The sequence below is a fragment of the Xenopus laevis genome, chromosome 4L (genome assembly GCF_017654675.1).
Source record: "Xenopus laevis strain J_2021 chromosome 4L, Xenopus_laevis_v10.1, whole genome shotgun sequence".
NCBI lineage: Eukaryota > Metazoa > Chordata > Amphibia > Anura > Pipidae > Xenopus > Xenopus laevis.
The window spans coordinates 1,534,443-1,561,464 of record NC_054377.1 but is presented as its reverse complement, the minus strand read 5'-3'; positions in this window follow the sequence as shown (position 1 = coordinate 1,561,464).

Sequence of the window (27,022 nt, the reverse complement as noted above, 5' to 3'; positions counted from 1 at the left end):
AACCGCGGAGTGGTAGACTATTAAACTCAAAAATCCAAAAGGTCTTTCTTTGCTTCAACCTAATCAGTCTATCACTTCCTTTGAAACTAGCAGGTATTTGTTAAGGGACTACAGACACGGGACTCTTGGGATCAATGTTTTACTATTGTTCATTTTAACCTTACTGCTCATCCCTTTATCTGCTGCCCATCTTCCCTTAGTTCTTTTATTGCCCATCATCTCTTCTTTCTCTTACTGCTCATCACTTCATTACCTTCCCCTCTTCCTTTGTTTCCTTTATTGCCCATCACCCCTTCTTTCCCTTACTGCTCATCCCTTCATCACCTTTCCTTCATTCCTTTATTGCCCCTTCTTTCCCTTACTGCTCATCCCTTCATCTGTTGCTCTCTTCATTCCTTTATTGCCCATCATCCCTTCTTTCCCTTGCTGATCTTTCCTTCATCACCTTCCACTTTTCTCTTCTTTGCTTTATTCTCTCTTCTTTCTCTTACTGCTCATCACTTCATTACCTTCCCCTCTTCCTTTGTTTCCTTTATTGCCCATCATCCCTTCTTTCCCTTACTGCTCATCCCTTCATCACCTTCCCTTCATTCCTTTATTGCCCCTTCCTTCCCTTACTGCTCATCCCTTCATCTGTTGCTCCCTTCATTCCTTTATTGCCCATCATCCATTCTTTCCCCTACTGCTCTTCCCTTCATCTACCGCTTCTCTTCCCTTCTTTCATTTATTGCTCATTTTCCCTACTTCCCCTCACTACCCTTCTCTTTCTCAACTGATCGTCTTCTCATCTTTGTTATTTTTACCATCTTACCTGTATTGCTCTACCTTTCAGCACTTATATTATTGGAATGAGAACTATTATCCAAAATGCTTTGGGTCTGAGGTTTTTCAGACAAGACCTCTAATGTGGAACACCATGCCGTATAAGTACTAAAGTGAGTTTAATAGTAAAAAGCCATCTATGGCAGTATTGCAATCAACATGGATTTGAGGAAACTTAAGGACATCATGTCTTATTATTCAAGTGAGAAAGTAAAACAGCTGCTTATTTAAATATTGCACTATGGGAATTACATTTCCCCAAGCCTTGAAGCTTTCTGGGTAATAGGCACTAGATCAGTTACTATTTACTTATTTTATGAACCCTTCCCACTTTCCCATTCATCAGCTGATCTTCTTCACTAACTATCTATTTCTTTGTTTGTAGTTATACTAACGCATCCAGTTCATCATTGGATCTCCAAAGAAAAGGCCCTTGGCTGACAAGGGAAGTTTATTTGTGGACTCACTTAATTGGGGAGAGAAAGCCAAACTTTGGAAGGCAAATAACTTCTGGAGGAACTGGTAAAAAAAGATTTAAAGATTTTAAGGGCCTGTGGTGAGATACCATTAAATTAAATGCATCAACATTTAGTAGGGGACTATATTTCAGAGGAAGCAGAGAACCACAACAAAAGGTTGTCCCATTAACATTAGCTCAAAAATTATATAAGGAAGGATTATTACTTATTAAATGAGGACAACTCTCTTCTAGTCTATAATACAGCCTAGAAAGGTGTAAGGGGTGTAAAAATTGTTGGGATAAGCCAATGATTAGTTGAAATGAAGTAGAGTGTAGATGAATTCTGGTTAATGGGACACCATATACAATGGTCAACATTTTATTTGTGAGAGTTGAGAAGAGATTTATTGAGGTTGATCATTGGTACTGGGCCTTAGATGTGTACTATTTGTAGTTAGTGATATTGTTGTGATGAACAATAGTAAGGGCCTTGATTACATTGGACTCTACCCTGCCCAGTTACACTAACATTTAAGTCAAGACGTTTGGTGGGAATTTCAGCAGGTCCTTTACTGCTATATTTTTATATTTCGAGCAGTGGACAAAAAGAAGAGCCAGTATTTTAGAATAATATGTAACTCCCTTCTATAGATAAGATGCAAGAAGATAAAACTGTAACTGCTTTTTGAATGATAGTGGGGTCTGTTGGGATCTAAGAAGGCCGCTATTTAATTATTACTAAAGAATTTGAAAATATAAACAGAATTCCTTGTAATAAATTTTTAAATCTAGGTTGCATGTTTTATTAAACGTGCTCATCCATTTTCAACTTTAAATCTATGAACTTTTTTTTTTAATAACCCGCATTACAATTTTTTTTTTCCACCACACAAAAAGAAACATCAATAGTTTGTTTTTACGCTGCTCTCTGGGGAAAATACAGTGTATGAATATCCGTTTTCTTCTGCTGACAAGAGAAGAAAGAGAAAGTGATTAGCACCGTACATGAACATCCACATTAATCCTGTCATTTATTCAAATGATGCCTTGCTTAGAATTGGCAAAAACATATCCGTGTGGGAGATGTAAACCAGCATCCCAGTCTGATATCTTTCTAAAGGAAAGAAAGAGATTATTTGTCTTTTGACATGAATTCATGAAGATACAATTCCCAGTTCTCGACTGGACACAGACCCTAAGCACTGTATTATTCCTCACACAAAGCACTGTAGGGTTCCTTAGCACATAGCAATGCAAACGTCATAAAAATAGAGTATAAAATACTGTTTTACACTACACACAGCAGACCCATAAGCTGCTACAAGGCTTAGAAGTCTAGAGATTATAGTGGGACCCCTGACTGATGTGCAATATCAATATATGTGTGAGATACAGATCATTATCCCAAGGTTTGGGGGTGCAGGAGTATAGAGGGGACAGTGGGGTTCCTGACTGATGTACAATATCAATATATGTGTGAGATACAGATCATTATCCCAAGGTTTGGGGGTGCAGGAATATAGAGGAGACAGTGGGGTTCCTGACTGATGTGCAATATCAATATATGTGTGAGATACAGATCATTATCCCAAGGTTTGGGGGTGCAGGAGTATAGAGGGACAGTGGGGTTCCTGACTGATGTACAATATCAATATATGTGTGAGATACAGATCATTATCCCAAGGTTTGGGGGTGCAGGAGTATAGAGGGACAGTGGGGTTCCTGACTGATGTACAATATATGTGTGAGATACAGATCATTATCCCAAGGTTTGGGGGTGCAGGAGTATAGAGGGGACAGTGGGGTTCCTGACTGATGTACAATATCAATATATGTGTGAGATACAGATCATTATCCCAAGGTTTGGGGGTGCAGAAGTATAGAGGGACAGTGGGGTTCCTGACTGATGTACAATATATGTGTGAGATACAGATCATTATCCCAAGGTTTGGGGGTGCAGGAGTATAGAGGGGACAGTGGGGTTCCTGACTGATGTACAATATCAATATATGCGTGAGATACAGATCATTATCCCAAGGTTTGGGGGTGCAGGAGTATAGAGGGGACAGTGGGGTTCCTGACTGATGTACAATATCAATATATGTGTGAGATACAGATCATTATCCCAAGGTTTGGGGGTGCAGGAGTATAGAGGGACAGTGGGGTTCCTGACTGATGTACAATATCAATATATGTGTGAGATACAGATCATTATCCCAAGGTTTGGGGGTGCAGGAGTATAGAGGGACAGTGGGGTTCCTGACTGATGTACAATATCAATATATGTGTGACATACAGATCATTATCCCAAGGTTTGGGGGTGCAGGAGTATAGAGGGACAGTGGGGTTCCTGACTGATGTACAATATCAATATATGTGTGACATACAGATCATTATCCCAAGGTTTGGGGGTGCAGGAGTATAGAGGGACAGTGGGGTTCCTGACTGATGTACAATATCAATATATGTGTGAGATACAGATCATTATCCCAAGGTTTGGGGGTGCAGGAGTATAGAGGGACAGTGGGGTTCCTGACTAATGTATAATATCAATATATGTGTGAGATACAGATCATTATCCCAAGGTTTGGGGGTGCAGGAGTATAGAGGGACAGTGGGGTTCCTGACTAATGTACAATATCAATATATGTGTGAGATACAGATCATTATCCCAAGGTTTGGGGGTGCAGGAGTATAGAGGGGACAGTGGGGTTCCTGACTGATGTACAATATCAATATATGTGTGACATACAGATCATTATCCCAAGGTTTGGGGGTGCAGGAGTATAGAGGGACAGTGGGGTTCCTGACTGATGTACAATATCAATATATGTGTGAGATACAGATCATTATCCCAAGGTTTGGGGGTGCAGGAGTATATAGGGACAGTGGGGTTCCTGACTAATGTATAATATCAATATATGTGTGAGATACAGATCATTATCCCAAGGTTTGGGGGTGCAGGAGTATAGAGGGACAGTGGGGTTCCTGACTAATGTACAATATCAATATATGTGTGAGATACAGATCATTATCCCAAGGTTTGGGGTGCAGGAGTATAGAGGGACAGTGGGGTTCCTGACTGATGTACAATATCAATATATGTGTGAGATACAGATCATTATCCCAAGGTTTGGGGGTGCAGGAGTATAGAGGAACAGTGGGGTTCCTGACTGATGTACAATATCAATATATGTGTGAGATACAGATCATTATCCCAAGGTTTGGGGGTGCAGGAGTATAGAGGGACAGTGGGGTTCCTGACTGATGTACAATATCAATATATGTGTGAGATACAGATCATTATCCCAAGGTTTGGGGGTGCAGGAGTATAGAGGGGACAGTGGGGTTCCTGACTGATGTACAATATCAATATATGTGTGAGATACAGATCATTATCCCAAGGTTTGGGGGTGCAGGAGTATAGAGGGGACAGTGGGGTTCCTGACTGATGTACAATATCAATATATGTGTGAGATACAGATCATGTAGCACATGCTTATTCACTATTGGCAAAAGTATTGGGACCCCTGTCTTTCCAATATCTCATTCCTAAATCAAGGGGGTTATTATGAAGTTGCCCCTCTCTTTGCTGCTTTAACTGCCCCACTGCTTCTGGGAAGGTTCCCACTGGATGTTGGAACATTATTGCCGGGAGTTGTTGCTGGGAGTTGCTTCCATTCAGTCACAAGAGCAATAGTGAAGTCGGGGATTAGTCTTAGGGGCTGATTCACTAAGCTCGAGTGAAGGATTCGAATGAAAAATACTTCGAATTTCGAAGTATTTTTTGGGTACTTCGACCATCGAATTGGTTAAATTCGTTCGAATTCGAACGAAATCGAACGAATCGAACGAAAAATCGTTCGACTATTCGACCATTCGATAGTCGAAGTACTTCCCCTTTAAAAAAAACTTCGACCCCCTACTTCGGCAGCTAAAAGCTACCGAAGTCAATGTTAGCCTATGGGGAAGGTCCCCATAGGCTTGCCTGTGTTTTTTTGATCGAAGGATTTTCCTTCGATCGTTGGATTAAAATCCTTCGAATCGTTCGATTCCCAGCTGCCCCCAGTCATGTGACTTGTGCCTGCACTTTAGGAGAGAAATGCTTTCTGGCAGGCTGCTGTTTTTCCTTCTCAATGTAACTGAATGTGTCTCAGTGGGACCTGGATTTTACTATTGAGTGTTGTTCTTAGATCTGCCAGGCAGCTGTTATTTTGTGTTAGGGAGCTGCTATCTGGTTACCTTCCCATTGTTCTTTTCTTTGGCTGCTGGGGGGAAAGGGAGGGGGTGATATCACTCCAACTTGCAGTACTGCAGTAAAGAGTGATTGAAGTTTATCAGAGCACAAGTCACATGACATGGGGCAGCTGGGAAACTGACAATATGTCTAGCCCCATGTCAGATTTCAAAATTGAATATAAAAAAATCTGTTCTTTTTGAGAAATGGATTTCAGCGCAGAATTCTGCTGGAGCAGCACTATTAACTGATTCATTTTGGAAAAAATTTTTTCCCATGACAGTATCCCTTTAAACAATCCCCTTTTGTCTCCATTCCGGATGGTCGAAACAAACCTGAGCCGAAGGCGCGTCATGAAAAAGTTTGGGATTTATTAATTAATTTATTAGTCGCCGAGCCAATTATTAGGGGCAGATAAAGACGAGAGCTAAATAGGACATGTGATAGAGATCGTTTGCTTTTACTCACAGCCGGGAATTAATTCTGCCTTTACTCCAAGTTTTCTGAGCGAATCTCATGGATTGAAATGCGACGTCTTGAGCCGGGGATACACTTTCTGTACCGTAGCAACAGGCCATCATCATCTTCAAACAAATAAGTCATATTCACACATCACAATGAAAAACCCTCGTTCCAGAGCCCTGTGGAAATCTCAGTGGGATGTATACGGTTTTGTCTCTAATTAGGCTTTCTCATATAAATGTCAAAGGGAGAAACGGCTTCCTTCAAGCATTAGAGTAAATTAACAATTTGTTTAACTATCATATTTTTCAGACGTTGGCCTGTTTTGATGTGTGGAGCTTAAGTGAATCAAACCATAACATCGCTTAATGGATAGCCCCAGCGCTACTCCTAAATTAAATCACATTGGCAAAAGTCAACACGTTATTTTTTTTTTTTTTTTTTTCCCTTTCTTCCCTCTGATGTGCCGGGGACGCTTCTTATTTAAAAAGCAATGGGGCTAAAATTTCCATTTCTGTGAGGAAAAAAAAAAAAAACAAGAGATAAACTTTATAAATATTTATAGCAATTATCTTTATCAAAATTACCACTTATTGGAGCATATTCTGCAAAGCCAAAATAGTCAGCATGATAGCACTAACACAGAGCAAGAGAATCTAAGGATTTAGGAAAAAAACAATAAAATATGTGTTTGTCTGTGTGTATATACAGTGACTTCTAATATCCTTATCATTTACAGTAGGGGGTACATTATCCCTTATAATACATGAGTGATACTCAGAGTTCCCTGTATAACTCAGCCTGCAGCCTTGTGCCTTTATATGGTCACAGAACAACCCCTCAGTGACTTCTAATATCCTTATCATTTACAGTAGGGGGTACATTATCCCTTATAATACATGAGTGATACTCAGAGTTCCCTGTATAACTCAGCCTGCAGCCTTGTGCCTTTATATGGTCACAGAACAACCCCTCAGTGACTTCTAATATCCTTATCATTTACAGTAGGGGGTACATTATCCCTTATAATACATGAGTGATACTCAGAGTTCCCTGTATAACTCAGCCTGCAGCCTTGTGCCTTTATATGGTCACAGAACAACCCCTCAGTGACTTCTAATATCCTTATCATTTACAGTAGGGGGTACATTATCCCTTATAATACATGAGTGATACTCAGAGTTCCCTGTATAACTCAGCCTGCAGCCTTGTGCCTTTATATGGTCACAGAACAACCCCTCAGTGACTTCTAATATCCTTATCATTTACAGTAGGGGGTACATTATCCCTTATAATACATGAGTGATACTCAGAGTTCCCTGTATAACTCAGCCTGCAGCCTTGTGCCTTTATATGGTCACAGAACAACCCCTCAGTGACTTCTAATATCCTTATCATTTACAGTAGGGGGTACATTATCCCTTATAATACATGAGTGATACTCCGAGTTTGTCATGCGTCAAAATTATTCGGACGCTCATTGACTTTAATTTGGATAAAAGAGTCCAAAATTATCAAAAATTGTCAATGTCAAAATCATTTTGATGCCCATTGACTTCAACGGGTTCTGAGAATTTATCGCCGTTTTCCAAATATTTTTGGGGTTTCACAAATTTTTCGGCAAAGCGCAATCGGACAGATTGGCCCATCACTATACATGGATACTCTGCTTATTCCAGGATCCCACACTCAGCAAATCACATTACCCCAATATATTCCATAGTTTCCCGAGGTACAAAGCAGACGTTTGATTCTGCAGCTCCAGCTTCTCCTCGTGAGCTTGTTCTTCTGATCTGCCCCTGAAGACAAATAACTGGCGCCTCTCACACAGGCCTGAGGCGACACTCGCAGGCGTTTCTCACACAGACCCAAATACACGAGAAACAAGTTAACAAACAAACGCAAACGGCAAAGAGAATAAAAAGATTTATACTGTGTCCTGGGAAATAAATGGCTGAGAGCAACAACCTCACTCACAGATCAACTGCCTCTCCAGCCTCCCAACTGTCCTGAAATCCCACTCAACTTTCTGTCTGTCTGTGGGGAAAAGGTGATAACACTGGCCCTTTAATGCCAGATCTAGTGCAGAATTCTACTGGAGCAGCACTATTAACTGATTCATTTTGAATTTTTTTTTTCCCATGACAGTATCCCTTTAAGAATGAGTCCATACCACCTGAAGATGTTCGTGTGTGGCTACAAAGGCAGTGCCAGGGGCTAATGAGGAGGATTTTTCGGGTGGCAGGATGGAGGGTGCAGGTCCCTAAGCTCCTTCTTTATAGACAGAAAGAGGCTCCTGTTTCCAATGTGCCATCTGCTCCCATCTATATCTATATATACAACTATGCCACATTTATATCTCTGTTCTTAGGGATTGATTCTTTTCATAATTTAAATTCTGGACGTTTGACCCCATTTTGGAGCAGAAAAACATGGAAATCACCTTCTGTAAAGAAACGTATGGAAACAGGACTCGGAACTTTGTATTCGCTGATTTATAAAGGAAAATAACTCTGATCTTTTGATGACGGCAAGGAAACAGCAGGCCGTCTCATCCAATATCGCCACAAACGCACACCAATATGATGCTGTCAATAAGAAATGATCTGTTACAAGTTGTCAATCTTCCCATGACAAATCGGGAAGGTGCGAATAGAATTCAGCAGGTTATTATGGTCTCGGCGACAGATGACAAAGCTGGTTCCATGTGACATCTGTCATTTCTATCTGTGTGTGAGAATTCAATCAGTAACTGTTTGTGTGTCTGATGGAATCTTCCCACCCTGAGACCAGCACAATTTCACTATATGAACCCCAAATGTAACAATACGTTACTTACAAAGAGCTGCTAGACTCTCAGCTGCCATAAAGCAGGACAGGACTGCTGCTTACAATGGGGATCAGATAGGATCTGTGCAGCCACTGGGACAGAATGTTCTGTTATACAGATAGCTAGAATCTCAGCTGCCATAAAGCAGGACAGGACTGCTGCTTACAATGGGGATCAGATAGGATCTGTGCAGCCACTGGGACAGAATGTTCTGTTATACAGATAGCTAGAATCTCAGCTGCCATAAAGCAGGACAGGACTGCTGCTTACAATGGGGATCAGATAGGATCTGTGCAGCCACTGGGACAGAATGCGCTGTTATACAGATAGCTAGAATCTCAGCTGCCATAAAGCAGGACAGGACTGCTGCTTACAATGGGGATCAGATAGGATCTGTGCAGCCACTGGGACAGAATGTTCTGTTATACAGATAGCTAGAATCTCAGCTGCCATAAAGCAGGACAGGACTGCTGCTTACAATGGGGATCAGATAGGATCTGTGCAGCCACTGGGACAGAATGTTCTGTTATACAGATAGAATCTCAGCTGCCATAAAGCAGGACAGGACTGCTGCTTACAATGGGGATCAGATAGGATCTGTGCAGCCACTGGGACAGAATGTTCTGTTATACAGATAGCTTGAATCTCAGCTGCCATAAAGCAGGACAGGACTGCTGCTTACAATGGGGATCAGATAGGATCTGTGCAGCCACTGGGACAGAATGTTCTGTTATACAGATAGCTAGAATCTCAGCTGCCATAAAGCAGGACAGGACTGCTGCTTACAATGGGGATCAGATAGGATCTGTGCAGCCACTGGGACAGAATGTTCTGTTATACAGATAGCTAGAATCTCAGCTGCCATAAAGCAGGACAGGACTGCTGCTTACAATGGGGATTAACGTCTCTCTATAGTCCTAGGGTCAAATTCACTAAGATTCGTAGTTGCGCCAGCGTCCACTTCGCCGCACTTCGCCAGGCGTATTTTCGCCAGCGCTACGCAAATTCACTAGCGTTAATTCCCCAAGCAAAGCGAAGTTACGCTTAATTTGCATATGGCGCCAAATTGAAGTTACAATGGAGGAATATGTAGCATCACTACACAAGCCTGGGAAACCTTCAAAACAGCAAATAAAATATTTATTTTGCCCTACACATGTGCCCACTGTATAGTTAAGGTGCCATGAGTCAGGAAATGTAGGGGGGAAGGAGGGGAGCCCCAAAAAAATTTTCAATCTTTTTCAGCCTATCACCCATAAAAAAGAAAAAACGCCAGCGTTTTTTGGGACTTAGAAAAATGTTTAACTTTTTTTGAAGCAATCCCTATCTACTCTATTGCGCTTCGCCTGGTCTGAGGTGGCGAAGGAAGTCTGGCGTAAAAGGTAGCGTTCTGAAAAATTTGCGCATCGGTGAATTTGCGTAGTTACGTCCGTTGCGCAAATTCGCCAGGCGTAAGGGTGCGAAGTAACACTAGCGAATTTACGCCAGCGTCCGTTAGTGAATTTAACGCTGGCGTTAGGCGCTTCGTCCTTTAGTGAATTTGCCCCCTAGTATTTAATTGGAGCAGAGAATTGAGCAGTCGCATGTGACAGTGCAGCAGTGCCAGTGACAATGTCCCGGGTAGAACTGGGATTGTTTCAGACCCAGTGGCGTAACTAGTTGTTACTGGGCCCCATAGCAAATTCAATTTAGGGCCCCAAAATATTTATAAGTTGGCCTATTTTACCAAGATATATTAAAATTGCTAATTAATTAGGGTCTCACTGGGCCCCCTACACTCCTGGGCCCCCCTGCAACCACAGGGTCTGCTTCCTCTATAGTTACGCCCCTGTTCAGACCATTATACTTTGGGGCAAATTCACTAAGATTCGTAGTTGCGCCAGGCGTACCTTCGCTGCACTTCGCCACACTTCGACAGGCGTAGTTTTGCCAGCGCTCTGCAAATTCACTAAAATCCGAAGTTGCGCTCAGGGGTAGCGTAAGGTTGCGAAGTTGTGCTAGCGTTGATTCGCTAAGTAAAGCGAAGTTACGCTAGCGAAGGCTAATTTGCATACGGCGCCAAATTCAAATTTCAATGGAGGAATACGTATCAGCACTACAAATGCCTAGAAAAGCTTCAAATCATCAAATAAAATATTTATTTTGCCCTACACATGTGCCCACTGTCTAGGTAAGTTGCCATGAGTCAGGAAATGTAGGGGGGAAGGAGGGGAGCCCCAAAATATTTTCAATCTTTTTCAGCCTATCAGCCATCATGTAGAAAACACGCCAGCGTTTTTTGGGACTTAGAAAAAATTTTGACTTTTTTTGAAACAATCCCTATCTACTCTATTGCGCTTCGCCAGGTCTGAGGTGGCGAAGGAAGTCTAGCGTAAAAGGTAGCGTTCAGTACACTGCGCAAGTTAGTGAATTTGCGTAGTTACGTCACTAGCGAAACTTCGCCAGGCGTAAGGGTGCGAAGTAACACTAGCGAAACTACGCCAGCGTTCGTTAGTGAATTTGCGCAGTAACGAAAATGCCAAACGCTAGCGAAGTAACGCTAGCGTTCGGCGCTTAGTGAATTTGCCCCATTGATTTGGTGTAAATGGTGCTAAGTTGCCACTGCCTGGAGCCATTAACCTGTGACAGAGGCCACATTTGGGGCCACATTTGGGGCCACGTGAGGATAAAATAGCGTTGCCGTAGACACTTCTCTCTCTCGGGGACAGGCTGAGAAAAAGACAAAGACCCCTTTCTAATGAGAGCGGCGACATGTAAATGAGTTTAGGAGGCGCATAAATCTATAAATCTCCGTTCCAGAGCGGAGGGGTGATATAATGAGATTGTAACGAGTCGCCCCTCGCTAAATAGCGCAGTTCTGTTTGGCAAAGCCCCAAATCTCTGTGTGTGCTCAAAGTGACATTAATAGGCTACAAGAGATTATGCGCTCGGTGCTGCGCAATCAAATAATAGATCTCCAGGCTGTAATTAGGGACTGGGACTCAACAATGAAGTCACATTAATGTAATTTAGCTGCGAGTAACGGAGCCGCAGAGTCGCATGAGGAGCTGCCATCACATCTTTCACTCTCTGTGCTGCTCCCCTGCAACCTGCTGGCACCCGAAATACTCTCTGGCACCGCTCCCTCATCCACAAACAGCGTGGCACCGTGCCACCCGCACCTCGCCTTTTTTCCCTTACATTTCAGGCTATTAAGTTAAAACAATAAAATAACTATACGCTAATTAGCACGTGGGCCCAGACTGCCTAGAACAGACACACTCGCTGGGCCCAATGTATTTACCACTTATTCATTATTACTCCCCGAAATCCACAGGTGCCAAAAGCGCTGCATTTAGTGTAAAATTCAAGTCAAAAAAAAGTTCTGTTTTGTTTCATGAAGCAGTGGGATTATTCCTGCCGGGACCCACAATGGATTTGTTAATCACAACATACAGACTGTTTGTTATTCTCTCCTCCCCTCTTACTGTAACTGTTTCATTCTATGTGAGGAGAATCTGGGGGACAGAGGAGACCCCAACATATATATACGCAGGGCCGCATTTACAAAGCGGTCACCCCTAGGCCCTCTGCCATTCCTCACCCCTGTTCCCTCTCCTTCATTCATTCACATGCACTCACCATCAGGTCAGGACTCAGGAGCACTGGGGCCTTGGTGGCCTTTCCACAAATACAGGCCTGTATATCAGTGGCAAATATTGTGTCACAAACAAATATCCCCCTGTTACTTAACGGTCACTGCACCATCCCCTCTCCTTTCCTTTTCTCCCCCAAACTGTTTCACCTTACTCTCCCCCATCCTCCCTCTTCTCTCCCCTTCTATATTTCTCCTCTCCCCCATTTGTCTCTCTACTCCCTAACCCCCTTTCCCTTCTCTCCTTCTGTCTCTCATCCCCTCTCCTTTCCTTTTCTCCCCCAACTGTTTGGCCTTACTCTCCCCCATCCTCCCTCTTCTCTCCCCTTCTATATTTCTCCTCTCCCCCATTTGTCTCTCTACTCCCTAACCCCCTTTCCCTTCTCTCCTTCTGTCTCTCATCCCCTCTCCTTTCCTTTTCTCCCCCAACTGTTTGGCCTTACTCTCCCCCATCCTCCCTCTTCTCTCCCCTTCTATATTTCTCCTCTCCCCCATTTGTCTCTCTACTCCCTAACCCCCTTTCCCTTCTCTCCTTCTGTCTCTCATCCCCTCTCCTTTCCTTTTCTCCCCCAACTGTTTGGCCTTACTCTCCCCCATCCTCCCTCTTCTCTCCCCTTCTATATTTCTCCTCTCCCCCATTTGTCTCTCTACTCCCTAACCCCCTTTCCATTCTCTCCTTCTGTCTCTCATCCCCTCTCCTTTCCTTTTCTCCCCCAAACTGTTTCACCTTACTCTCCCCCATCCTCCCTCTTCTCTCCCCTTCTATATCTCTCCTCTCCCCCATTTGTCTCTCTACTCCCTAACCCCCTTTCCCTTCTCTCCTTCTGTCTCTCATCCCCTCTCCTTTCCTTTTCTCCCCAACTGTTTGGCCTTACTCTCCACCATCCACCCTCTTCTCTCCCCTTCTATATTTCTCCTCTCCCCCATTTGTCTCTCTACTCCCTAACCCCCTTTCCCTTCTCCCCTTCGGTCTCTCATCCCCTCTACTTTCCTTTTCTCCCCCAACTGTTTGGCCTTACTCTCCCCCATCCCCCCTCTTCTCTGCCCTTCTATATTTCTCCTCTCCCCCATTTCTCTCTCTACTCCCTAACCCCCTTTGCCTTCTCTCCTTTTGTCTCTCATCCCCTCTACTTTCCTTTTCTCCCCCAACTGTTTGACTGTTTGGCCTTACTCTCCCCCATCCCCCCTCTTCTCTCCCCTTCTATATTTCGCCTCTCCTCCATTTGTCTCTCTACTCCCTAACCCCCTTTCCCTTCTCTCCTTCTGTCTCTCATTCCCTCTCCTTTCCTTTTCTCCCCCAATTGTTTGGCCTTACTCTCCCCCATCCTCCCTCTTCTCTCCCCTTCTATATTTCTCCTCTGCCCCATTTGTCTCTCTACTCCCTAACCCCCCTTTCCCTTCTCTCCTTCTGTCTCTCATCCCCTCTCCTTTCCATTTCTCTCCCAACTGTTTGGCCTTACTCTCCCCCATCCCCCCTCTTCTCTCCCCTTCTATATTTCTCCTCTCCCCCATTTGTCTCTCTACTCCCTAACCCCCCTTTCCCTTCTCTCCTTCTGTCTCTCATCCCCTCTCCTTTCCTTTTCTCCCCCAACTGTTTGGCCTTACTCTCCCCCATCCTCCCTCTTCTCTCCCCTTCTATATTTCTCCTCTCCCCCATTTGTCTCTCTACTCCCTAACCCCCTTTCCCTTCTCTCCTTCTGTCTCTCATCCCCTCTCCTTTCCTTTTCTCCCCCAACTGTTTGGCCTTACTCTCCCCCATCCTCCCTCTTCTCTCCCCTTGCAGAGGCTGGACATTAAAGCATACTTGATGGGGAAAGTAATGAGATTCCTGGAACCCCCACTGGAGTAAATTCTGCCTCTCTGCAATGTAATAGTAAATGTAATGCAATAGTAAATGTGCTTTGTGAATGAGCCCTAAAACAAGTCCAAAAGATGGAATGAAGATCTTTCTTTTGGGCACTTTTCGTTCTTATTTTCCACTCACTGCCTTCATGTTTCTTTCCTAAACCTTTTATTTAAATGTATTTTTTTTGTGCTCTAAAGAAAAGTGCACCGTCTCTATTTCATGAAAAGTAATGGAGTGAGATTATTCTGAATTATTTCCAGCGGGATGATCTTACGCTTCCCTTCTGTTAGGAAATTAGAAGTAAACAGCTAAACAGCGTTGCTGGAAATAGAGGATCCCTTTCTCTGATAGGGAAGAACATTTCACTTTTAGTTACACTCAATTAAATTCTGCAATAATCAGACCGACCACAGGTGACTGATTCGGCAACATTAAAGTAGGTGTCTCATTCTTCTTGCTGTACTATAAAAAGGTTTCTTGTTCAGTGCAATGCAAAGCTGCGTGTGCAGTGAGTTAATTTATTCATTTGAAACTGAGCAATCTTTGCAGGGAAATTTAAATATGGAGGAACGTGCAGAGACCCAGTACATTGTGGGGAGCAGTTGTAGGAAGGCAGGATAGGGAATAGTAGGACAAGATGGAAGTACCAGGGAAATATGGCGGTTGTAGGAGAAATGGTGACAATAGAAGAAAGACAGTAAATCAAGGTGAAGGCCACGGAGCCAGATGATGATAGTAAGCTCTTGTGAGCAGCACCCTGTGATCCAATTTTTATTCTGTAACCTTTGCTTGTAGGACAGTAGGTGTCAGGAACTCCCTGGTTTTGAAACATGGACCTGTTGTATTGTTGCCACTGTTCCTCCCACTTGAGCCACAGAAGACAGTGTGACGCCTGATCCTGACCTGATATCTACTGTGACGCTTACCCCAAGTCAATCTTCCCTGAGTCACATCCCCTATCCAGCTGAGGGCAATAGCTCATTAAAGGGCTATTTAAGCAGATTCCCCAACTTGCCATTGCTGAATCATCGGTCAACCTGCCTTATCCTAGCCTTTTGTCATGTTTCTGATCTTGATTTGCTTTGGTTCCTGTGAACTTGTTACTGTCCATGTTCTTAATCCTGATTCTGTTCCTGTTACCTTGTTCCTGGTACCCTGTAGGACACAATCAAGAGAGTAGGACAAGATGGAGAAGGTAGAACATGATGGTGCGACAGTAGGACAAGATGGAGACAGTAGGACAAGATGGAGACAGTAGGACAAGATAGAGACAGTAGGGCAAGATGGAGACAGTAAGGGAAGATGGAGACAGTAGGACAAGATGGAGACAGTAGGACAAGAGACAGTAGGACAAGATGGAGACAGTAGGACAAGATGGAGAAGGTAGAACATGATGGCGACAGTAGGACAAGATGGAGACAGTAGGACAAGATGGAGAAGGTAGAACATGATGGCGACAGTAGGACAAGATGGAGACAGTAGGACAAGATGGAGACAGTAGAACAAGATAGAGACAGTAGGGCAAGATGGAGATAGTAAGGGAAGATGGAGACAGTAGGACAAGATGGAGACAGTAGGACAAGAGACAGTAGGACAAGATGGAGACAGTAGGTCAAGATGGAGACAGTAGGACAAGATAGAGACAGTAGGGCAAGATGGAGACAGTAAGGGAAGATAGAGACAGTAGGGCAAGATGGAGACAGTAAGGGAAGATGGAGACAGTAGATCAAGAAGGAGACAGTAGGACAAGGTGGAGACAGTCAGACACAATGAAGACAATAGGGCAAGATGAAGACAGTAGGACAAGATGGAGACAGTAGGTCAAGATGGAGACAGTAAGGGAAGATGGAGACACTAGGACAAGATGGAGACAGTCAGACACAATGGAGACAGTAGGGCAAGATGGAGACAGGAGGACAAGATGGAAACAGTAGATCAGGATGGTGACAGAAGGTTAAGATGGAGACAGTAGGACAAGATGGTGACAGTAGGTCAAGATGGAGAGATTAGGGCAAGATGGAGATGGTAGGACAAGATGGTGACAGTAGGACACGAGGGAGACAGTAGGGCAAGATGGAGACAATAAAACAAGATGGAGACAGTTGGACAAGATGGAGGTAGTAAGGCAAGATGGAGGCAGTAGGGTGAGATGGTAAATAACACTTTATAATACACAAAAGCCATGAATATCTTGTAAATTATATCCTTATAAACGGTGAGTTCTGATGTCATCAGTTATAAACGGTGAGTTCTGATGTCATTTCAGTCACATGACGCACTGAAATTTGTGTATTATAATAAATAAAGTACCCCCAGTTGTAAAATATGAGGATATTAGAAGTTACCTCGGAGTTCCATGACCTGTATAAAAACACTCGGCCTTCGGCCTCGTACTTTTATATGGTCATGAAACTCCTCGGTAACTTATAATATCCTTATATTTTACAAGAGGGGGTACTTTATTCACTATATAATACACAAAAGCCATGAATATCCTGTAAATTATATCCTTATAAACGATGAGTAGTGATGTCATCAGTTATAAACGGTGAGTAGTGATGTCATTTCTGTCACATGACTCACTAAAATTTGTGTATTATAATAAATAAAGTACCCCCAGTTGTAAAATATGAGGATATTAGAAGTTACCTCGGAGTTCCATGACCTGTATAAAAACACTCGGCCTTCAGCCTCGTACTTTTATATGATCATGAAACTCCCCGGTAACTTATAATATCCTTATATTTTACAAGAGGGGGTACTTTATTCACTATATATCAGTGGTGTCAAATATGTTTCCCTTCACTTTTTATGTCATCGTTTGGGCTGTCAGAAGGTGCAGGGAGTTGTAGCAAAGCAAATGTTTAAGGACCATAGGTTACACATTTGTTTTTTTAATATACAAATGTAATTGCAGAGACATCTGTTGTGCCCTGAAGCCCTTTTAATGACGGCCCCAAAATTAATGCTCTACTTTCACATCATTCCAGACAGCAGTGCACCTGAGCTTATTCTATTTATATTCCCTGTATTTGTTTGAGTTATGTTACTCTATATAATCTGTTTGTGTGTTGGCTGAAGCTATCTATAGTATCTGCCTTCTATACAGTAAGTGTTCCCCACATATCAGTCTTTTCTGGAATTACAGAGCTTTACCCTAGTCCCCATTATCGGCATCTGTGAACTGATACGACATTAGGGCACCTTGGATAATAGACTTTCATGATACAGTTTGGGTTTATTTTCCCTTTAATTCTACAGAGGCAGCCATCATGGAATTCAAGAATTTATATGTCTGGGTTTCTCTTTAATCCATGCCGTTCCCCAATATCATTCAGATCAAGTGGACCCCAACAGGCCCCTCGCCATTGGCTTCCTATGTGACACTCAATGGGGCCACTGCAGTTGTGTTAAAATCGCCGCAGTCGTTGCGCAGTTTGATGCCATTCATTAAAGGCAGATTCATCATTCTCCAAAGTCTCCCTTTATATTCAGCCATGACCCATATTTATTTCGACTTAATGAGCTTTAATTGCCCTGTGAGAGCAGAGAAACTTTGTTTTATTGCAATTTAACGTCTGCGACATGCGGTTTTATCCTCCTTTTACATTGCTATATACCGTTAAGTAATCTACGAATTAAGCAGCCGTCGTTTCACTTAAAATAATATATATATATATATAAACGTGTAGAAATTATTTTCTGGTGCTATTTTTCAGGGGGGGGGGGCCTCTCCCCGCGATGCAGGTGCACTTGGCAAATCGTAGGGAAATTGTAGACGCGGACAAATCAATCCAATTTGCTGCGAGGACGGCAAAGCGTCGGGGTTGTAGAGCGGATTTCTTTCCCTCAGTAGCGGAAGAGCTAATTTAACTGGAAAGGAGACAGAAATTCTTTTAATGTTCCATCCAGTAACGCCAAAGGAAAGAAGAGTTAAAAGAGGTGATAATAGACTTACATTATACCAAATAAAATCATTCGCCGATGATTGAAGACGAATATTGAATGGAAAAGGCCCCGAGCCTTGCGCTCTGTTTATGTTCCACATCTTCTCCCTTTTCCCTTTTTAAGAACAATTACCCAAAGTGGCACATTTTGTATCTTTGTAATGTATTGAATTCATTCCACTCGCCCCCGAACAACATTATCACACTGGAGCCGGGACATCTGCCCGCTGTCATCCATCATTCCACTCATTTCTACTTAATTTCATCCTAATATGTGTCTCCCTCATCAGACAGATGTTTGCACTCAGTGGGGATTCTATGGGCTTCTTTGCCTCCCAGTAACTTTATACTGTTGATTGGAACAACACACTTAGAAACTTACAGGCTCCGTCTTCTGCTTTTATATCTTTCCTCTGCTTGATAAACCTTCCAGCACCCAGTCTTCCCTTCTACTATATTCTCTAGAAATAAGGGGGTGAACACGGCTCTGTTTGGGGAGTCCAAGGGGTTCTAGGATTAGTATGGGGTAATGAATTACTAATTATGATATTCATTGTGAAGGCACCATAGTTGCACCTACATTAACAGTTGGGATAATGCCTATAGTAACAGTGGATAATAGTCTCTGGGAAGGGAGTGTGACTGTGGGATAACAGGTATAGTAGGGAGAGATGTGTCTATAGTAACAGTGGATAATAGTCTCTGGGAAGGGAGTGTGACTGTGGGATAACAGGTATAGTAGGGAGAGATGTGTCTATAGTAACAGTGGATAATAGTCTCTGGGAAGGGAGTGTGACTGTGGGATAGCAGGTATAGTAGGGAGAGATGTGTCTATAGTAACAGTGGATAATAGTCTCTGGGAAGGGAGTGTGACTGTGGGATAGCAGGTATAGTAGGGAGAGATGGTGTCTATAGTAACAGTGGATAATAGTCTCTGGGAAGGGAGTGTGACTGTGGGATAACAGGTATAGTAGGGAGAGATGGTACCTATAGTAACAGTGGATAATAGTCTCTGGGAAGTGGAGTGTAACTGTGGGATAGCAGGTATAGTAGGGGAGAGATGTGTCTATAGTAACAGTGGATAATAGTCTCTGGGAAGGGAGTGTGACTGTGGGATAGCAGGTATAGTAGGGAGAGATGTGTCTATAAGTAACAGTAGATAATAGTCTCTGGGAAGGGAGTGTGAACTGTGGGATAACAGGTATAGTAGGGAGAGATGGTATCTATAGTAACAGTGGATAATAGTCTCTGGGAAGGGGAGTGTAACTGTGGGATAGCAGGTATAGTAGGGAGAGATGTGTCCTATAGTAACAGTGGATAATAGTCTCTGGGAAGGGGAGTGTGAACTGTGGGATAGCAGGTATAGTAGGGAGAGATGTGTCTATAGTAACAGTGGATAATAGTCTCTGGGAAGGGAGTGTGACTGTGGATAGCAGGTATAGTAGGGAGAGATGTGTCTATAGTAACAGTAGATAATAGTCTCTGGGAAGGAGTGTGACTGTGGGATAGCAGGTATAGTAGGGAGAGATGGTGTCTATAGTAACAGTGGATAATAGTCTCTGGGAAGGGAGTGTGACTGTGGGATAACAGGTATAGTAGGGAGAGATGGTACCTATAGTAACAGTGGATAATAGTCTCTGGGAAGGGAGTGTAACTGTGGGATAGCAGGTATAGTAGGGAGAGATGTGTCTATAGTAACAGTGGATAATAGTCTCTGGGAAGGGAGTGTGACTGTGGGATAGCAGGTATAGTAGGGAGAGATGTGTCTATAGTAACAGTGGATAATAGTCTCTGGGAAGGGAGTGTGACTGTGGGATAGCAGGTATAGTAGGGAGAGATGTGTCTATAGTAACAGTAGATAATAGTCTCTGGGAAGGGAGTGTGACTGTGGGATAGCAGGTATAGTAGGGAGAGATGGTGCCTATAGTAACAGTGGATAATAGTCTCTGGGAAGGGAGTGTGACTGTGGGGATAGCAGGTATAGTAGGGAGAGATGTGTCTATAGTAACAGTGGATAATAGTCTCTGGGAAGGGAGTGTGACTGTGGGATAGCAGGTATAGTAGGGAGAGATGTGTCTATAGTAACAGTGGATAATAGTCTCTGGGAAGGGAGTGTGACTGTGGGATAGCAGGTATAGTAGGGAGAGATGTGGTCTATAGTAACAGTAGATAATAGTCTCTGGGAAGGGAGTGTGACTGTGGGATTGGCAGGTATAGTAGGGAGAGATGGTGTCTATAGTAACAGTGGATAATAGTCTCTGGGAAGGGAGTGTGACTGTGGGATAACAGGTATAGTAGGGAGAGATGGTACCTATAGTAACCAGTGGATAATAGTCTCTGGGAAGGGAGTGTAAACTGTGGGATAGCAGGTTATAGTAGGGAGAGATGTGTCTATAGTAACAGTGGATAATAGTCTCTGGGAAGGGAGTGTGACTGTGGGATAGCAGGTATAGTAGGGAGAGATGTGTCTATAGTAACAGTGGATAATAGTCTCTGGGAAGGGAGTGTGACTGTGGGATAGCAGGTATAGTAGGGAGAGATGTGTCTATAGTAACAGTGGATAATAGTCTCTGGAAAGGGAGTGTGACTGTGGGATAGCAGAGTATAGTAGGGAGAGATGTGTCTATAGTAACAGTGGATAATAGTCTCTGGGAAGGGAGTGTAACCTGTGGATAGCAGGTTATAGTAGGGAGAGATGGTGCCTATAGTAACAGTGGATAATAGTCTTTGGGAAGGGAGTGTGACTGTGGGATAGCAGGTATAGTAGGGAGAGATGTGTCTATAGTAACAGTGGATAATAGTCTCTGGGAAGGGAGTGTGACTGTGGGATAGCAGGTATAGTAGGGAGAGATGGTGCCTATAGTAACAGTGGATAATAGTCTCTGGGAAGGGAGTGTGACTGTGGGATAGCAGGTATAGTAGGGAGAGATGTGTCTATAGTAACAGTGGATAATAGTCTCTGGGAAGGGAGTGTAACTGTGGGATAGCAGGTATAGTAGGGAGAGATGGTGCCTATAGTAACAGTGGATAATAGTCTTTGGGAAGGGAGTGTGACTGTGGGATAGCAGGTATAGTAGGGAGAGATGTGTCTATAGTAACAGTGGATAATAGTCTCTGGGAAGGGAGTGTGACTGTGGGATAGCAGGTATAGTAGGGAGAGATGGTGCCTATAGTAACAGTGGATAATAGTTTCTGGGAAGGGAGTGTGACTGTGGGATAGCAGGTATAGTAGGGAGAGATGGTGTCTATAGTAACAGTGGATAATAGTTTCTGGGAAGGGAGTGTGACTGTGGGATAGCAGGTATAGTAGGGAGAGATGGTGTCTATAGTAACAGTGGGATAATAGTCTCTGGGAAGGGAGTGTGACTGTGGGATAGCAGGTATAGTAGGGAGAGATGGTGTCTATAGTAACAGTGGGCTAATAACCTCCTATAGACCATAGATTGATATTAAGTTGAAAGGGTCTGTACTTGAGTTCCGGCCGTGTCAGCACCGTTGGACATAAGAACAACACCTTTATCACAGGCAGAATCTGAGAAGGTTCTGGCAGCACCAGGGGGATTAATTTACATTTTTGTATATTTTAAAGCAATGTTAATGCAATGCAGATGAATGTAAAGCAATACAATATTTACTGTGTATAATGTATATTTAATTAGCTACTCCAGGTCATTACGGCCTATGCCGGCTCCTATAGGGCAATTCTCTCTTCCAGCCGTGAGTTTCAGCCACAGCTATTTAAAACCATCCATGAGATCCAGTGAATTATAGATGATTACGGAGAAATTAATGTATAAAATCCATATTTTCTTTATTGGCTCTTGCTGGAGCTCAGCCGTGACACGTGTCCCTATTTGAGAGAAATCCCCTTTGATATGTTAAAGACAAGAGGTAAAAACTCAAATAAGAGGTTGGATATAGGAGGCTCGACCCATAGTCGGGGGTTCTGAATGGAGAGATTACACTGATATATATTTGTTTCTGTTGACTCCCGGGCTTCATTTGGGCCCCCAGTTTTAAGTATTTAGTTTAAGAGAAATATTAATCTTGGGGACCCCTAAATGCATCTGTAGTACGGAGCAAAAAACTTACAAGGCCACACCTACTTGAATATTATCCCAATCTTTGGCACTACTATTAGATATAATGAGCTGGGCCTGTAGCTAAAAATCACTAACGAAAGTAGAGTCAGATTATTGCATTAACCCCAGACATGCCAGTAAGATAAATGCAGATAATGGATTCAGAGTACTGCATTAACCCTAGACATGCCAGTATGGAAAAATGGAGTAAATAGATATAACAAGATGACAAGTTTACGAAGGAGGAAGGTGCAGCCATCGCCATCGCTTTCCATTAGCCAAAGACCTTCTTATCTCAATTTCCTTCTGGAAACTCAACTGAGCCAGAGTTGCCCTCACAATGTTACCAGGGGTGCAGGATCTGGGGACCGATATACCCCCTCAAGCCACAGCTCTCCAGACTGCGCAGGAATGGGTCTAGGGCGAATACGTACAAGAGTGGGCTCAAGGGGCAACCCTGTCACACTCCAGACTCCACATTGAAATCATCCCCCTCCAACCATTAACAAGTGGGAAGCTTACGGCCCCTTCATACAAAACTGCCAGCCATTGGATAAATTTGCCATACTTTGCCAAAGTAGACCACAGGTACTGATGATTCAACCGGTCAAAAGCCTTGGCCTGATCCAAAGAGACAATGTAGCAGCCCTTGCTTCTAAGCCAGTGATCCCCAACCAGTAGCTCGTGAGTAACATGTTGCTCTCCAACCCCTTGGATGTTGCTCCCAGTGGCCTCAAAGCAGGAGCTTATTTTTGAATTTTAGGCTTGGAAACAAGTTTTTGTTGTATAGAAACCAGGTGCACTGCCAAACAGAGTCTCAATGTAGGCTGCCAATCCACATAGGGGCTACTAAATGGCCATTCACAGCCCTTATTTGGCACCCCAAGAACATTTTTCATGCTAGTGTTGCTCCCCAACTCCTTCTACTTCTGAATGTTGCTCACAGGCTCAAAAGGTTGGGGGTCCCTGTTCTAAGGTCTCCCTGATAGTAAGAAGGGCCCCAAAGATGCTCCTGGCAAAGATCATTTCAAAGGATAGACAGACAGATATATCGTTAGCAGAAAATGTAAAGTTTGGTGATACCTTTACTTATTCAGTTTGCCAACAAAAGTTATCACCAAACTTTCAATGTTCTGCATTTTTTTCAATGGCTCACCTGGTACAACATGTGAAAACTCTAGATATATTGATAGACCGAGCAGGGGACAGTTGTTACAGTGAACGTTATATTTCCTTATAACAATATTAGTTTCATTTTATTGGTCCCAGTTGGTGCCGTAAGGGAAATTTCTGCCGCTTGGTGGGAAATGTATTCGGCTGGCGCATCAGTGTCGGAATAAAATCTCCTGTTTATTTCGCTGCTCTGGGGAAGCTCCTGGGATTATGGGCTGAATGTCAGTATCAATTAAGAAATATGGCAGAACATTTCCAAATAGAAGGAAGAATTAAAAGCTCGGAATAATGACTCCCTGGTGGGGGGGGGGTGATATTGATATGGGGTTTGTGGCACTTATATTCCCACATCCCAATCCGATATTTTATTCCTTGGGAATTGGTTTTATGTCATTTCAATGGATGGGTCTCCTAATGTGGCCGTGTGGGTGTCAGTAGAAATCTATTACATGGATGGGATCCATTATCTGGAAAACTCCAAGTATTCTGGATAACAGGTCTTCTACCTGTATTCAGTCTTGTGAGCACTGAAGGGTGTCAGCACTTGTTAGGCATTGGCATTGTAGGAGTTAATGTGGGTTACAATTAAAGAAGAAGTAAAAGAATTAAGATAAAAATGCTGCTGTACATTAGGTTTTGGGGTTCTGTATGTCAGTGTAGATGCCCCTAATGGCCCCCCATCTTCTTTTGTTTTTAGCTCAACTGGGGGGCCATTTCCTACCCGCTAGCAGCTTGGTGCCCAAGGGGTTAACTTCTTAATCATCTGCAAATTGACCTGTTTGTCAGGAGCAATAATTAATATTAAAGGGGGCGCCGTTATTTCCGACTGCTGATAAGTGTCAACATTAATCTCATTCTGATTGGCGGATGCCGAATCCCGGCCAAGTCACCTTGAAGGACGTTGTTCCGAATGGAAAAATCAAATTATAGGAATTTAGTTCCGGCGGCTGCGTGAAGGTTTCCCTGTAATTGTGCCGAGACATTGGCGGTTGGGCAGCCCGTCCCAAATTCAAGGGTTTCAGGCAGTTTTTCGACTGAACTGTCTCTGGAGCCAATTAGGTCTTGGGCCGGAACAAGCTGACAATTTACAGACCGATTGTCAAAATATTTCCTCCACAATCGATAAATTACCTGACAAACCCCTCCCCCCAGAAAAAGCCCAAACCAGGATTTTTTAGCGTCAAATGAGGCAATAAAGCAACACAACGAGCGGCGGCTGTTTCCCCTTTGTTTCACTCTTCCCTGGGGGCGCGTTTCGATTTACGGCATATTTGCGGGGATCACATGCACTGGCTTTGTTGGCCGGGGTTGCACCGTTGGTTCCCCATAGCTGAAAGTTATGGATTTAATTGGCTGGAAAGTGAAACATAAATGACGACATGACCAAGAGCTGCTCCAAGAAAAACACTCAGAGCAACCGAAACCGGGCTTTTGTCATTGGAAAACAACCGTGATGTGTGTAATTTAAGGATGCACTCAATCCACTTTTTTGGATTCGGCCGAACCCCCGAATTCTTCACCAAGGATTCGGCCGAATACCGAACCGAATCCGAACCCTAATTTGCATATGCAATTAGGGGTGAGAAGGGGAAAACATTTTTTACTTCCTTGTTTTCTGACAAAAAGTCACGCAATTTCCCTCCCCGCCCCTAATTTGCATATGCAAATTAGGATTCGGATTTGGTTCGGCTGGACAGAAGGATTCGGCCGAATCCAAATCCTGCTGAAAAAGGCCGAAATCCTGGCCGAATCCCGAACCGAATCCTGGATTCGGTGCATCCCTAGTGTAATTGTGTGTGTATACTGGGTGTGTGTATACTGGGTGTGTGTATACTGGGTGTGTGTATACTGGGTGTGTGTATACTGGGGTAGAAATGTGTATACATGGGGGTTGTGTGTATACTGGTGGGTGTAATGTGTGTACTGGGTGTGTGATACTGGGTGGTGTAATTGTGTGTATACTGGGTGGGTGTAATGGGTGGGTGTAATGTGGTGTATACTGGGTGTGTGTATACTGGGTGTGTGTATACTGGGTGTGTGTATACTGGGTGGGTGTAATTGTGTGTGTATACTGGGTGTGTGTATACTGGGTGTGTGTATACTGGGTGGGTGTAATTGTGTGTGTATACTGGGTGTGTGTATACTGGGTGTGTGTATACTGGGTGTGTGTATACTGGGTGTGTGTATACTGGGTGTGTGTATACTGGGTGTGTGTATACTGGGTGCGTGTAATTGTGTGTGTATACTGGGTGGGTGTAATTGTGTGTGTATACTGGGTGGGTGTAATTGTGTGTGTATACTGGGTGTGTGTATACTGGGTGTGTGTATACTGGGTGGGTGTAATTGTGTGTGTATACTGGGTGTGTGTATACTGGGTGTGTGTATACTGGGTGTGTGTATACTGGGTGGGTGTAATTTTGTGTGTATACTGGGTGTGTGTATACTGGGTGGGTGTAATTGTGTGTGTATACTGGGTGTGTGTATACTGGGTGTGTGTATACTGGGTGTGTGTATACTGGATGTGTGTATACTGGGTGTGTGTATACTGGGTGTGTGTATACTGGGTGCGTGTAATTGTGTGTGTATACTGGGTGGGTGTAATTGTGTGTGTATACTGGGTGTGTGTATACTGGGTGTGTGTAGTGATGGGTGAATTTGTCCTGTTTCGCTTTGCCACGAATTTCGTGAATTTCCAGCGACACTGGCGAAAAATTCCCGAAACGCCGGTGCCCATTAAAGTCAATGGGCGTTCGTTAATCATCGCCAGTGCCAAAATTGTTGCCGGCGTCGATCCTGTCGCCAGCGAATTTTTGCGGAAAAATTCTCAAATTTATTCGTCAGTTGAGAACCACCAAAATTCGCTGCGAATTCGCAACTGCCGAATTAAATCACCCATCACTTTGTGTATGTAATTGTGTGTGTATATTAGGGATGCAAGGAATCCAATATTTTGAATTCGGCTGAACGCCTGAATCCTTCGTGAAAGATTTGTCCAAATACCGAACCGAATCCTAATTTGCATATGCAAATAAGGGGTGGGAGGAAAACTTTATATTGACTGAAAAAGATGGGGGATAAACCCAAGAGTTAGAGCTCCTCAGACTGGCTGGGGATTGAGAATTGTAGGTGCCTAGAAACATTCTAATGCTCTGATTGGCTAGAAGTCTGTCTAACTCTGTGGACATCCCTCTGATTGGTTATAGTATCGTCTATTCCTGTGAATGTTCTAATGTTAAAGGGGCTGTTCACCTTTAAATGAACTGTTAGTATTATTTAGAGAGGGATATTCCAAGACAATTTCCAATTGGTTTTCATTTTTTATTATTTCTGGTTTTTGAGTTATTCAGCTTTTTATTCAGCAGCTCTCCAGTTGGCAGTTTCCTCAATCTGGCTACTAGGGTCCAATGAGAGACACTGGAATGTGAAGAGGAGAGGCCTGAATAGAAAGATGAGGAATAAAAAGTGGCAATAACGATATATTTGTAGCCTTACAGAGCATTTGTTTTTTAGATGGGGTCGGCGACCCTCC